This window comes from Mastomys coucha, unplaced genomic scaffold, assembly GCF_008632895.1.
Source record: "Mastomys coucha isolate ucsf_1 unplaced genomic scaffold, UCSF_Mcou_1 pScaffold5, whole genome shotgun sequence".
Lineage (NCBI taxonomy): Eukaryota > Metazoa > Chordata > Mammalia > Rodentia > Muridae > Mastomys > Mastomys coucha.
The window spans coordinates 104591196-104602866 of NW_022196911.1; the positions used below are offsets into that span (position 1 = coordinate 104591196).

At 43.4% G+C, this 11671-nt stretch overlaps 1 protein-coding gene across 6 annotated transcripts in view; it reads left to right on the forward strand.

The window, feature by feature from the left end:
• The first annotated feature begins 8687 nt into the window (after window positions 1-8687).
• The window catches only part of Apoh (apolipoprotein H), a 32013-nt gene continuing 29029 nt past the window's right edge, over window positions 8688-11671 (forward strand). For 2 of the 6 annotated variants that reach the window (XM_031353927.1, XM_031353926.1), the window contains exon 1: window positions 8688-8938. The gene's annotated coding sequence lies outside the window, so the exon portion shown is untranslated. Of the gene's footprint in view, window positions 8939-8970; window positions 9156-11671 lie in introns of those variants that run through there. The other 4 variants (XM_031353925.1, XM_031353928.1, XM_031353929.1 and 1 more) reach the window with 2 other exon arrangements.

Genomic DNA, 11671 nt, shown 5'->3' on the forward strand with positions numbered 1-11671 from the left:
AGGGCAGAGAGGATGAAAGGGAGAGGAGGAGAGATAAGGGGCTATGGGTGTATGCTTAACATATAAACTTTCATAAAAACAAATTAATTTTTAAGAAGTTTAAATCCTAGTTGGAGTGGTTGGGGATATAACTTGGTGGCAGAGTGCTTGCCTAGTATCATGGTTTGACTATGCTAAGGCCATGGGAAGTGTCACTATGAGGAGGTGTGGCCTTGTTGGAAGAAGTGTGTCAGTGTGTTGGCAGGCTTTGAGGGGTCCTAGTGCTCAAGCTCCACCCAGTGCAGAAGAAATGGCCTCCTCCTGGCTACCTGCAGAGGAGAGTCAGTTTCCTCCTGGCTGCCTTCAATCTAGACGTAGAACTCTGGACTCCTTCTCCAGGATCAAGTCTGTTACCTGCCATGATGATAGTAGACTAAGCCTCTGAAACTGTAAGACAATCCCAATTAAATATTTGCCTTTATAAGAGTTGCTTTGGTCATAGTGTCTTGTCACAGCACTAAAACCCTAACTAAGACCCCTAGCAAGTACAAGACCCTGGGCTGAGTCTCCAGTTCTGGGATGTTATAAAAAGCAAACACCCAGAGTCTCTTCTAAGTAGTTGAATCAAGAGGAGCAACAACTTCCTCCCCAGCAGAACTGCATCAGATAAAAGGTGCATCCTGCTAAGGCAGGAGCCTTGGCTACTGAAATCTAAACTCCAGGCCCTTTTCTTGAAGCTGGAACTGAGTCAGTATCTCAGAACTCCATTTCTGACCAGACATATAGGTAGCAGGGGTCCTTTAAAAAAAAAAAAAAAAAGATTTCTTTATTATTATACATAAGTACACTGTAGCTGTCTTCAGATGCACCAGAAGAGGGCATCAGATCTCATTATGGGTGGTTGTGAGCCACCATGTGGTTGCTGAGAGTTGAACTCAGGACCTTAGGAAGAGCAGTCAGTGCTCTTACTCACTGAGACATTTCACCAGCTTTGCAGGAGGTCCTTCTAACGTTAAAGCTGAACCAGAAGAAACAATATGTCCTAGACAGTCCCAGGTATTCTGACAGAAGCACTAGAACCTGATCATTACAAACAACAGAAATGCATTTCTCAGTCACAAAGGCTGAGAAGCCCAAAGTCCCGTGGCGTCTGTATCAGTGGACTTACTCTCTTTCAAGATGGCTGCAGGTGATAGCCAAGGTAAGTGCTGAAGAAAGACAAAAAGACAAAGAAAAAAAATCAAACTTTCTCTGGATCCCTTCTATAAGATCGCTAATCCTATACTGGAAGGCAAGGCCCTCATGGTTTAGTCACCCCATAAGGACCCCAGCTCTCAATACCATTGCACTGGATATGAAATTCCAACATGAATTTTCAGCAAACATTGGAACTATACCAGGATGGTTCTAGAGTCTAAAGAACCCAAGGCCAACTTGGTTTGAGGCAATGATACCCCCGACGAATATAACAGAATTAAACCTACCACCAAAAGCCAACTCATTTAGCAATTTCTCTTTTAACCCTCGTCTCTCTCTCTCTCTCTCTCCCTCTCTCTCTCTCTCTCTCTGTGTGTGTGTGTGTGTGTGTTGTGCCATGTTGCAACCATGGAAGTAAGAGAACAGCCTGGGGTTTCTGTCCTTACCTTCCACTGTGTTTGAGACAGGGTCTCCTGTCACTGTTCTGCATACAGCAAACTCTAGTCCATGAGCTCCCTGGATTTCTCTTGTCTCTGCCTCCCATCCCTCTGTAGCAGGTCTGTGATTACAGACGTATTCCTGCATCCAGCTTTACGTGGGTCTAGACTCAGGTCCTGACACATGGCAGGTACCCTTTGAGCTATTTCCCATCTTTTTCTTGTTACCTTTACTTTCCCCCTTTCTCCTCCTCTCCTATTTATTTATTTGTTGATTTATTGATTGATTGATTGAATGTGAGTACACTGTAGCTGTCTTCAGCCACACCAGAAGAGGGCATCGGATCCCATTGCAGATGGTTGTGAGCCACTATGTGGTTGCTGGGAATTGGACTCAGGAAGTGCAGTCAGTGCTCTTAACTGCTGAGCCATCTCTGCAGCCCCTCCCTTCTTTCTTTCTGCACTGAAACTATTTTTTTCCCTACTTTATTTATCAGCAGGCTTTCTTTATGAAGGTTCCAGAAGATTTACAGTAAAATCTCTAAATAAATAAACAAAAAACTGATCTTGACTTTATAACATTGGCTAGTAACTGTTCTTCCCTATTTATTATAAGTAGATGATAGCACCTTTACAAGACAGAACACAATAGTCTTTCCTTATTTGTGGTTCATTTCCCCTGGATTTAGTTACCTATAATAACTAAAAATATTAGATGCAAGCTGCCCAAAGCAAACAATTCACAGGTGTAAAAAACTGCTGCCGTTCTAAAGTTATATGGTGACGTCGAATGACATCATAGGACTTGCCTCTTTCCACCCAGGATCTGAACGTCCCCTTCTAAGGTGTGTCTATATCAGCTGCTCTTCAGCCACTGAGGACCTGTCTTGGTTGTTGCACTAAGTGCCCCACTGTCACTGTTCTGTTCAAGGTACCTATTTACTTAACAGTGAGCACTTACCGCCTGCCAGTTTACTCAAGGCAGTGTTGATTTGGGTCTGGTAACTCACACCTACAGTCCCAGCACTCAGGATGGTAAAGCAGGTGGGTTGCTGTGAGTCTGAGACCTGCCTGGGCTTGACTGAGATCCTGTTTCAAGAGAGAAAAAAAAGCTATAATTCTACCTCTGCTCTAGGCATTCCTACAGATTTTCCTGGAGCATCGAGCACACTGTGGTGCACTCTGTCTACTTGCAGTGAATTTCACAGTCACCATAATCATACCCATTAAAGCAATGACAGCTCCAAGAGCTATTGATGTTTATCCTTACAGGAGATAGCAGGAAACCTTCGGGTTTTTTTTTTTTTTTTTTTTTTTTTTTTTTTTTTTTTTTTTTTTTTTTTTAGTTAACCTCTATTGTTTGTTTTAATCACAAAGCAAAGCAATTTTAAAATGTTTAATAACGTTATTACCTTTTTACTAGCCTTTGCTAGTAAAGTTGCTTTTGTTACTTCTGCCTCTCTTCACTGGGCTTCTAGATGCATCTCTCTGTGCCTCTATATCTCTCTGTCTCTCATTGTCCTCATTCATCCAGACTTAGGCTTCAAAGCTATACAATCCAGCTTATAATGGCTGGAGAAGACCCTCAGGATAGACGCAAGTTTAGCCAATCCACAGCACTGATCATACAAAGCTTTCCAGTTCATAGAAGTTGGCAGTGTAGAAACAGATAGACTAAAGTGTAAACTACTTTTCACTGGTTTTGGGAGTATCAACAAATGGCCAGGTTATCCTCTGTGTCCGCCTGTTGGGTGTGAAAATAACAAATTCTATCCCGCAAGGCTGGAGAGATGCCTCAGTCCATAAGGCATTGGCCTCGCAAGCATGACGATCTGAGTTTAGTCCCCAGAACTTACGTTTTCAAAAGTGATGGGCATGGTGTATGCTTCTAATTCCAGTGCTGGACAATGGGGACAGGTGGGTACCAACGTCTTATTGGCTACCCAGCTGTACTGGCTGGTTTTGTATCACGAAGTTGGAGTCAGAGGGAAAGGAGCCTCAGTGGAAGAAATGCCTCCATGAGATCCAGCTGTAGAGCATTTTCTCAATTAGTGATCAATGTGCAAGGCCTAGCCCATTGTAGGTGGTGCCATCCCCAGGCTGGTTGCATTGGGTTCTATAAGAAAGCAAACCGAGCGAGCCACGTGGAGAAGCCAGTGAGCACCACCCCACCCCAACCCCATTCTTATGACTTCTGCATCAGCTCCTGCCTCCAGATTCCAGCCTTGCTTGAGTTTCTGTTCTGACTTTCTTCAATAGTGAATGATGATCTGGAAGTAGAAGCCAAATAAACCCTTCCTTCCTCCACCTGCCTTTTAGTCATGGCTGCCTCATCACAGCAGTAGAAACCCTGACCAACACCGATCTAACCTGACCAGAACACCAATCTAACTTAACCAGAACACCAATCTAACCTGACCAGAACACCAATCTAACCTAACCAGAACACCAGTCTAACTTAACCAGAACACCAGTCTAACTTAACTAGAACACCAGTCTAACTTAATGGGCATATCTCAGGTTAATAAGAGACCCTGTCTTAAAAAACTAGGGTACAGTGCATGAAGAATGAAGTTGTTTTCTGGTTTCCAAAGGCACATACAAGTGTATTCATAACTACATGTGCAAGAACACACACACACACACACATGCACACACACGCACACGTCTTTAAAAATCAGATTGCTTGGTCTTACTCCAAAAGTTTCTGATGCAGTAGGAATAGGTTGGTGCCTGTAAATTTGCATTTCTATGCTACTCTGATCATGTCCCTGATGCTCACTTTGGGGTGGCGGGACTTCTGAGGACCACTGATCTATGACATAGGATAGATTAAGATATAAATCTTTGCTTGTCCACTCAGTAATTGTGTTTTCTCTGAAACATGCATAAAACTTTTTTACTTTTCTTTCTTTCTTGAGACAGAGTCTCACTGTTCCAGCCCTGACTGGTCTGGAACTCTCTAGACCAGGCCAGACTTGAGATCTTCCTGCCTTTGCCTCCCCAGCACTGGGACTGAAGGTATGCGCCACCACACCCTGCTACCTTTGTTGTAATAAACATTATATGAGATGGCAAGTGAGGACAACCTAGCACTTAGTAGGTCTTCATAAAGCTTCATTTACTGATTTGCGGCAGGGCCCTTTGCTGTTCAGTTCCTAGAGAGCTTGTGTCCTAGAGAACTAAAGCAGGTAGATGATTTTGTCCCTAGAGTTAACTGCATCTCCTCTTGGAGGCTTTCTAAGACATTTGTCACTTGCTCAGACACAGTAATAAATATACTTTGTAGCTAGTGACAATTGATCCAAGTACTTCATTAACTTCTTACCTGTATACTGTTTAAGAAAACGATGCATTGGGCCAGGTACTTGGGAGGCAGAGGCAGGCAGATTTCTGAGTTCGAGGCCAGCCTGGGTTACAGAGTGAGTTCCAGGACAGCCAAGGCTACACAGAGAAACCCTGTCTTGAAAAACAAAACAAAACAAAACAAAACAAGCTCTTCAACTACCAACTAAAACAGGTTTTACAAGTGAAAAATATATATTGAATATATATAGTGAATATGTGTGTGTGTGTCTGTCTGTCTGTCTGTCTGTCCATCCCTGGGTCCTTTCTCAGTTAGTGGTTGTTAGGATATGAGTATCTATCTGTACTCATATCTTAAAGTCCATTCATGAGTTGCAAAGCAGGTATAAAACTCTAGTTGTATCTCTTCTGTTCAAGTGGCACACTCTCTGGGGAGGGGAAGATCGCCATCTTTCTGCTGTGAAATTGCTTTGCTGGTTTTCTGCCAAATGGAAGCCTGGCCCCAGTAAATACATCAACTTTAATTATTCATTTCTATTTGCTTGAAGAAATATTCTTATGTGACATACATATGTTCATACACTTCCTTGTTGCAGCAACATGAATGAAGTAAACCGCGTTCACATGTAGACCAACTCCAAGGGGTTGCTCCCGCTAACTTATATTCTCTGTACTCTTCACGCCTTCTCCACTCAACTGAAGAAAAGGTAGTGCCTGGTAACAGGGAAGACATCTGGAGCATAACCGGAGGATCTTAAGTGCTCCTTCAAGAGACTGAGGGAAACAGCACTGCCTGGCATTGGTGTTCAAGTCCTTAGCCAGCTTCTCAGACTGACTGCATAAGCCAGTGAGGTTGTGAGTCTTCCTTAGTTAAGTCGTCACAGCGTACATATCAGGGGCTGGTCTGCCATCTTGTGTTCACTGAGGGAAACGCGCCCAAGCTATTGCGTGTTAACTAGCCTGTATTTTTCTCATACATTTAGTGAGAAGTGTTAAGTTGTCAGAGGCTAAACTAAAGGCAATCCCAGAATCTGGGCCAAATTCCAAGAGAAGGCAGTGTGAGGCTACACATCAAAGTGGAAAAATGTGTGCACGTTTGGATGGGCTTCCCTTTCTATGGATTGGTCTCGTGTATATTTTTATACAGCCATGTGTGGTTGGGTGGAGCTTGGAGGACAACCTCAGGTGTCATTCCTCAGGAACTATCTACCTCATTTTTTTTTTTAAATAAATAAAGGTCTCTCACTGGCTTAGAACTTGCCTACTAGGCCAGAGTAACTGACCAGGAAGCCTCAGGAGTCCTGTCTCTGCCTCCCAGTGCTGGGATCACAGCCGTGTACCACCAATCCTAGCTTTTTTATTTTAATTTTTTTTTAATGAATGTGGGTTACGAAGATGAAACTCAGTTCCTCATACCCATATAGCAACGATTTTACTGACAGGGCCAACTCTCCAGCCCAAAAGGTTGCACTGCAGACCTTGGCTGACTTTTTATTCACTGGAAATCTTCCTCAACGTATCCACGGACTGAGACAGCCTCTGTCTTACAAGAACACTTGACTTCTAGGAACATCACTTGTAATTCCGGCATAATGAGGGTTTTTTTTTTTTTTTAAAATTCCAAGCCCATTGTGACTTAAAGCTATCAACACAGCTGCCATTTTGAAACCTCAGATCACATCATAAAGACTGCTCGAATCTGTGTTTGCCCAAGCCTCAATCATCCTCCTCTAGATTAGATTTTCATTGTCCTTAATATGGAGGATATTATTATTACTTACCAGTACCATGTGGCCAACATTTAAAATATGGATATTTCACAATTTTTTCTTTTCTCCTTTTGATTTATTGCTCCTGAGAGGGGCTGTTAAGAAGGGATACAGAGAACAAAAGGAGGTCTGTACAGCCATTGCCTTGCCCGGCATCATTAGCGACACATGAATACCAACCAGTCGGCACTCTGATATGAATGGTTATATGGCCTGATATAAATGGTATCCTTTACGAATGGAAAAGTGCCGGGGCCCAGCGGTACCTTTACATACATGACAGCAGGTGCCGTCCGTATCTGGGCAAGGACCTCCCTCATGCTGAGACCCCTTCAGTCTTAAAAAGGACTCCTATTTTCCAACCATAAAGAGCTGCCTAGAATCAAAAGATGGAAAGAAACTTGACACTGCTGAGGACAAGGTGAAGAGATGGGAGGAATAACCATCCCCTTAATGAGACCACACTGTGTGCACTCATCCATGCTGACTTAAAACTCAGAAAGGCCAATTCTCTCCCCCTCCCAACTCCCACCACAGGAGCTGCTGGGACTCCAGGCATGCCTACCTGTTCTTGCCTCCCTTCCCTTCTGTGACTGTCTTAGTTAGGGTTTTACTGCTGTGAACAGACACCACGACCAAGGCAACTCTTATAAAGAACATTTAATTGGGGCTGGCTTACAGGTTCAGAAGTTCTGTCCATTATCATAGAGGTGGGAGCATGGCAGCATCCAGGCAGGCATGGTGCAGGAGGAGCTGAGAGTTCTACATTTCATTCCTAGGGCAAACAGGAGAAAACTGGCTTTCAGGGAGCTAGGATGAGGGTCTTAAAGCCCACGCCCACAATGACACACTTCCTCCAACAAAGCCACACCCACTCCAACAAAGTCACACCTCCTAATAGTGCCACTCCCTGGGCCAAACATATTCAAACCATCACAATATTTTTTTTAAAAAAAAATCATTTATCCACGAGACCAAAAACCTGCAAAAGGGAATCTGTGCCCTCTAGTGACACTCTGGTCAGTTTTAAACATCTTCTTTTGATTCAAATACTGTAAAACAAGGCTGTGAGATTTTTATGCTTGTCAAAAACAGAGAAACTTTATAAAAGCCCCTCAAGTGTTAGCATCTCTGTGAGGAAGAAAGGAGAGTGTGGGCTAGAAGAATTTCTCCTTCCCTCGCTCACCCAGTGCGTGGAGCTCTTCTCTCTGCCCGGCCAGCTGAAGACTAGTACTAAATATCGAACTATTTTGACTTGCTTAAAAAAATCTGAGTTTGAAGAGATTAAAGAACTTTATTGTGTGGTAATCCTGGTCTTTTAACTCAGGCTTAGAACACAGAGGTAGCCGGGGTCTTGAGGGAGGTGGCCAAGGGAATTAGCGTTGGTCATGTAGGGGAGGAAAAAAGAATTTTCTCTCTAACCTTTATCATTCTTAATTGGAACTTTCTGGGTAGATCAACAAGGAAAACCAGAAGCTGATTAACATGTACATCTCACGAACACCTGAAGGAAACTCAGAGCGGTTAATCTGTCTCCAGTAAATGAATCTCAAAAGGAAAAGTTAAAACTCCAGGCTTAAGTACCACCCCTCTTCTGAGACAAAGAATGGAGAGTGTGGGAGAGAGGCGTGGGAGAGACAGATGTGTAAGAAGGCCCCTGTGAAGCAAATGTCAGGGTTGGGAGGCAGACTTAGACCAGGTCTGGTTCAGTGTCCAGTGTCTCTAGTGATGTAGGCACCCCTTCCTGGTACAGAAGAGAAGACACTAGAAAACAGACAGACCTTTACATTGTATACAAAATCCCTCTTACTAAGGGTGATGCTGTGTCATAGTTTCTCAAAGTAACCAGTTTACATACTCCATTCTGGCTCGAATTCTCTCCTTTAGTACTATTCGGGGTCCACTGTGTCTTGAATGTCTTCTCTAGGCGCGTGTGTTTGAACAGCTGGTAGCTCCCGGATGGTGCTCTTTGGGAAAGTTCCAGAATCTTTCAGGAGGTGGAGTCTTACAGTGGAAGGTTACTAGGGGCGGGGCTAGAGGATGTTTAGCCCACTCCCACTTCCTGTTCATGACTGCAGATATAATGTGACCAGCTGCCTTCTGTTCCAACATATGATTGAAAAATAGGAGAGAATTAAGATATCCCTACTCAAGGCTGGCAGGATGGCTCCAAAGAGGCAGGCTCCTGAGCTGCAAACTTAGTGAGTTTCATCCCCAGATCTCCTGAGATTCATCTTCTGACCTCGACATGTAAGCAGCGTGGCCACGCTTACCCACGCACTAATGATAATATATATTTTTAATTTAACAAGCTTCTGTATCCACCTGCTGAAGCTGGTTCTCATCGTCTCTTGGTAACAGACAAGGAAGCATAGTTCTTTGCTTTCATCTTCGGTTCTTTTGTGCTGTCTAGGCACAAGTACCAGTTTCCTGCGCCTCACGAGGGCCGTCTGAGTGTGTGATCCGGGTAGGCATTTCAGGTGTTTTTGTGTAAGACATCTGAGGCGTTTATATTAATAAGACTGTTAATGGGGGCTACATTTGAGCAAGCACCGACTGTGAGTCAGTTGTTCCTTGAGGAATCGCTAGGCTTTCTGGAAACCACTGATGAAAAGGAGCTTAGGAAATTAATGCTGCCCTAGGTGTCAGCACAGGCCTTTAACCCCAGCACTCAAGAGGCAGAGGCAGGTGGGTCTCTGAGTGCAAGGCCATCAGAGGCTCCAGGCCAGCCAGGGTTACATAGTGAGACCCTATCTCAAAATTTTTCTTTATTATATGAGAATTTCATACATATATACAACAAAATATGATCATAGTTACCCTCCCGTCTCCCTACCGCCCTCCACTGTCAATGACAATTCTCTAGCTGACTGATCAGAACTAACTACAGTGATGTGAAATGGTTAGAATTTTGCCAATTATCTTATTTGGGGTGACTTAACCCCCTGAACAGCAATCCATTGCCTACCTCTGTGCCTAACTGACATCCTGTGTCTAAGAGATAAGAAAAAACCCTTTGAAATCTATTAACTTAGCAGACCACTAGCTTCCACCAAACCCCAGACTAAGAATGTCACCAAAGACATCCAAAGGATAGAAAACAGCTTTCCCCATCTTGTAAGCACTTCTCCAATGTAACCACCAATGTGTTTTAAACATGCCTTTGCTTCTGGCTTCTAGTTCTGTAAAACTGTAAAAAAAAAAAAAAAAAAAGTTTATGAAACTGCTTAGATGATGGAACATGAAGTTTGGGGAAAGCTAAATCTATGTCCCCAGGCCTAGATTTAAAATGGTCACTTAAAATGGCTTCAGAATAAACTACCTTTTATTCCTTTATTCTTAAGGTAGGAACTATTTTTGTTTGTTTGTTTTGAATTGGCACCATATTGCTCCAGTGACATGTCCCATCTCACTAAGTGAAATTACTACTGCCCATGTGTCGTGGGTGTGGGGGTCATCCACAGGAGCATGGGAAAACCACCAGTGGCCACATCCTCAAAGAAGAATGATTCTTCCTTTCCCAGTGGTTACCACCTGCCAATAAATAACTCTTCAGAAATGGGTGAGCCTGGAAAGCACCTCCCCCTTTTGTGTTGGAATTGCTGAATTGGTGGGCTGAAAGTCTTGTGCCAGTAACCAAAGCTGCTGTGAGTTTGTGATCACACTAGCCATGTTGTATGACAAGACTTTTCCTAGGGAGAAGCAACACATGTGTTTATTTATCCCAGATAGGGATCCCATGAGAGACCAAAGTATGGATGACACCAAACCCTAACTTGGTGAACCACTGAGGGGTCACACACAGAGATATAAGTGCATAAGTGCAGGGTTATTTACAAGAACAGAAATGTCTTGTAGAGAGCTTGCAATGCTGGAAAACTGGTGCACACCATGCAGCCTGTAGGCCGCTCACAGGGTTGAAGTGTCCTTTCCAGGTGGCTCAGCTACTCTTTGTTTGCCTGGTCTCTGCTTCCTCCAGGCTGTTAGGCTTGTCTGAGAGTCTTCTTTGGAGCTTGTATTTTCTGAAAAGGTCTTTTCTCAATAGTCTTTTCTGTTTACATATTCTTGTAGAAGGAGGGGCCTAGTGAATCTTGTCAGTTTCAGGTACTTCCTGAGCTACTTTGAGAAGTTCTCTTTCTATCTTAATGAGCTTCTTTAGGGGATGAAGAGTTTCCATCTAGGAGGAAACTGCTGCACAACATAACATCATGTCCAGAAATGGCATCTTGCAACACCACTTCCCATCCTCTGGGGAAGTTTTTTTTCTGCCTCTTCTTCCTAAATTCCCTGAGCTTTGGTATGGAGGGGAGTTGATATAGTTGTCCCAGTTCCAGCTGAGAACTCAAGATCTTATTCTTAGCAGTCTGACAAATTGTACATCTCTCCATTGACTTTTATCCATTTCAAAAAGAAGTTTCTCTGATCAAAGTTGAGGGCACCTCAGGTCTATGGATACAAAGATAAAATGTATAGGAAAGGAAGAAACAAAATAACCCTTTTTGCAGATGATCTTGTGGTGGAAAGTCCCTAGGTGCCACATGTTAAGATCAAGAAAATTCCCCAGTGCTGAGTACTTTAGAAAGCAGACAAACAGAAAATCATAAGCTTATTTGGAACTTTATGAGATTTTCTTGTGTGTGTGTGTGTGTGTGTGTGTGTGTGTGTGTGTGTTTGTGTGTTTCTCCACTGTGAACTTTGCCGCTGACTGTGTCATGCCGGTATCAGAAGGAAGGTTGGATGCTCTTGCTAGAGAGTGGAGTAGAAGATGACCTTACATAATGATAAATTTACTTAGTGACATGCTGCAGTCTGTCTTTTGATTTCCTTCTCTCCCTACGTTATCCTGTTCCTCTAATGAGTCCAGTACACTGTTGTTGATTTTCTTTCCAAAATACAAACTTGACCTAGTACCCACTGATGGGTTTTGAGTCGCGGCAGAAAGCGTCTGCAGACACCAAGCCCAGGCAGTTTCATGTGTAAGAG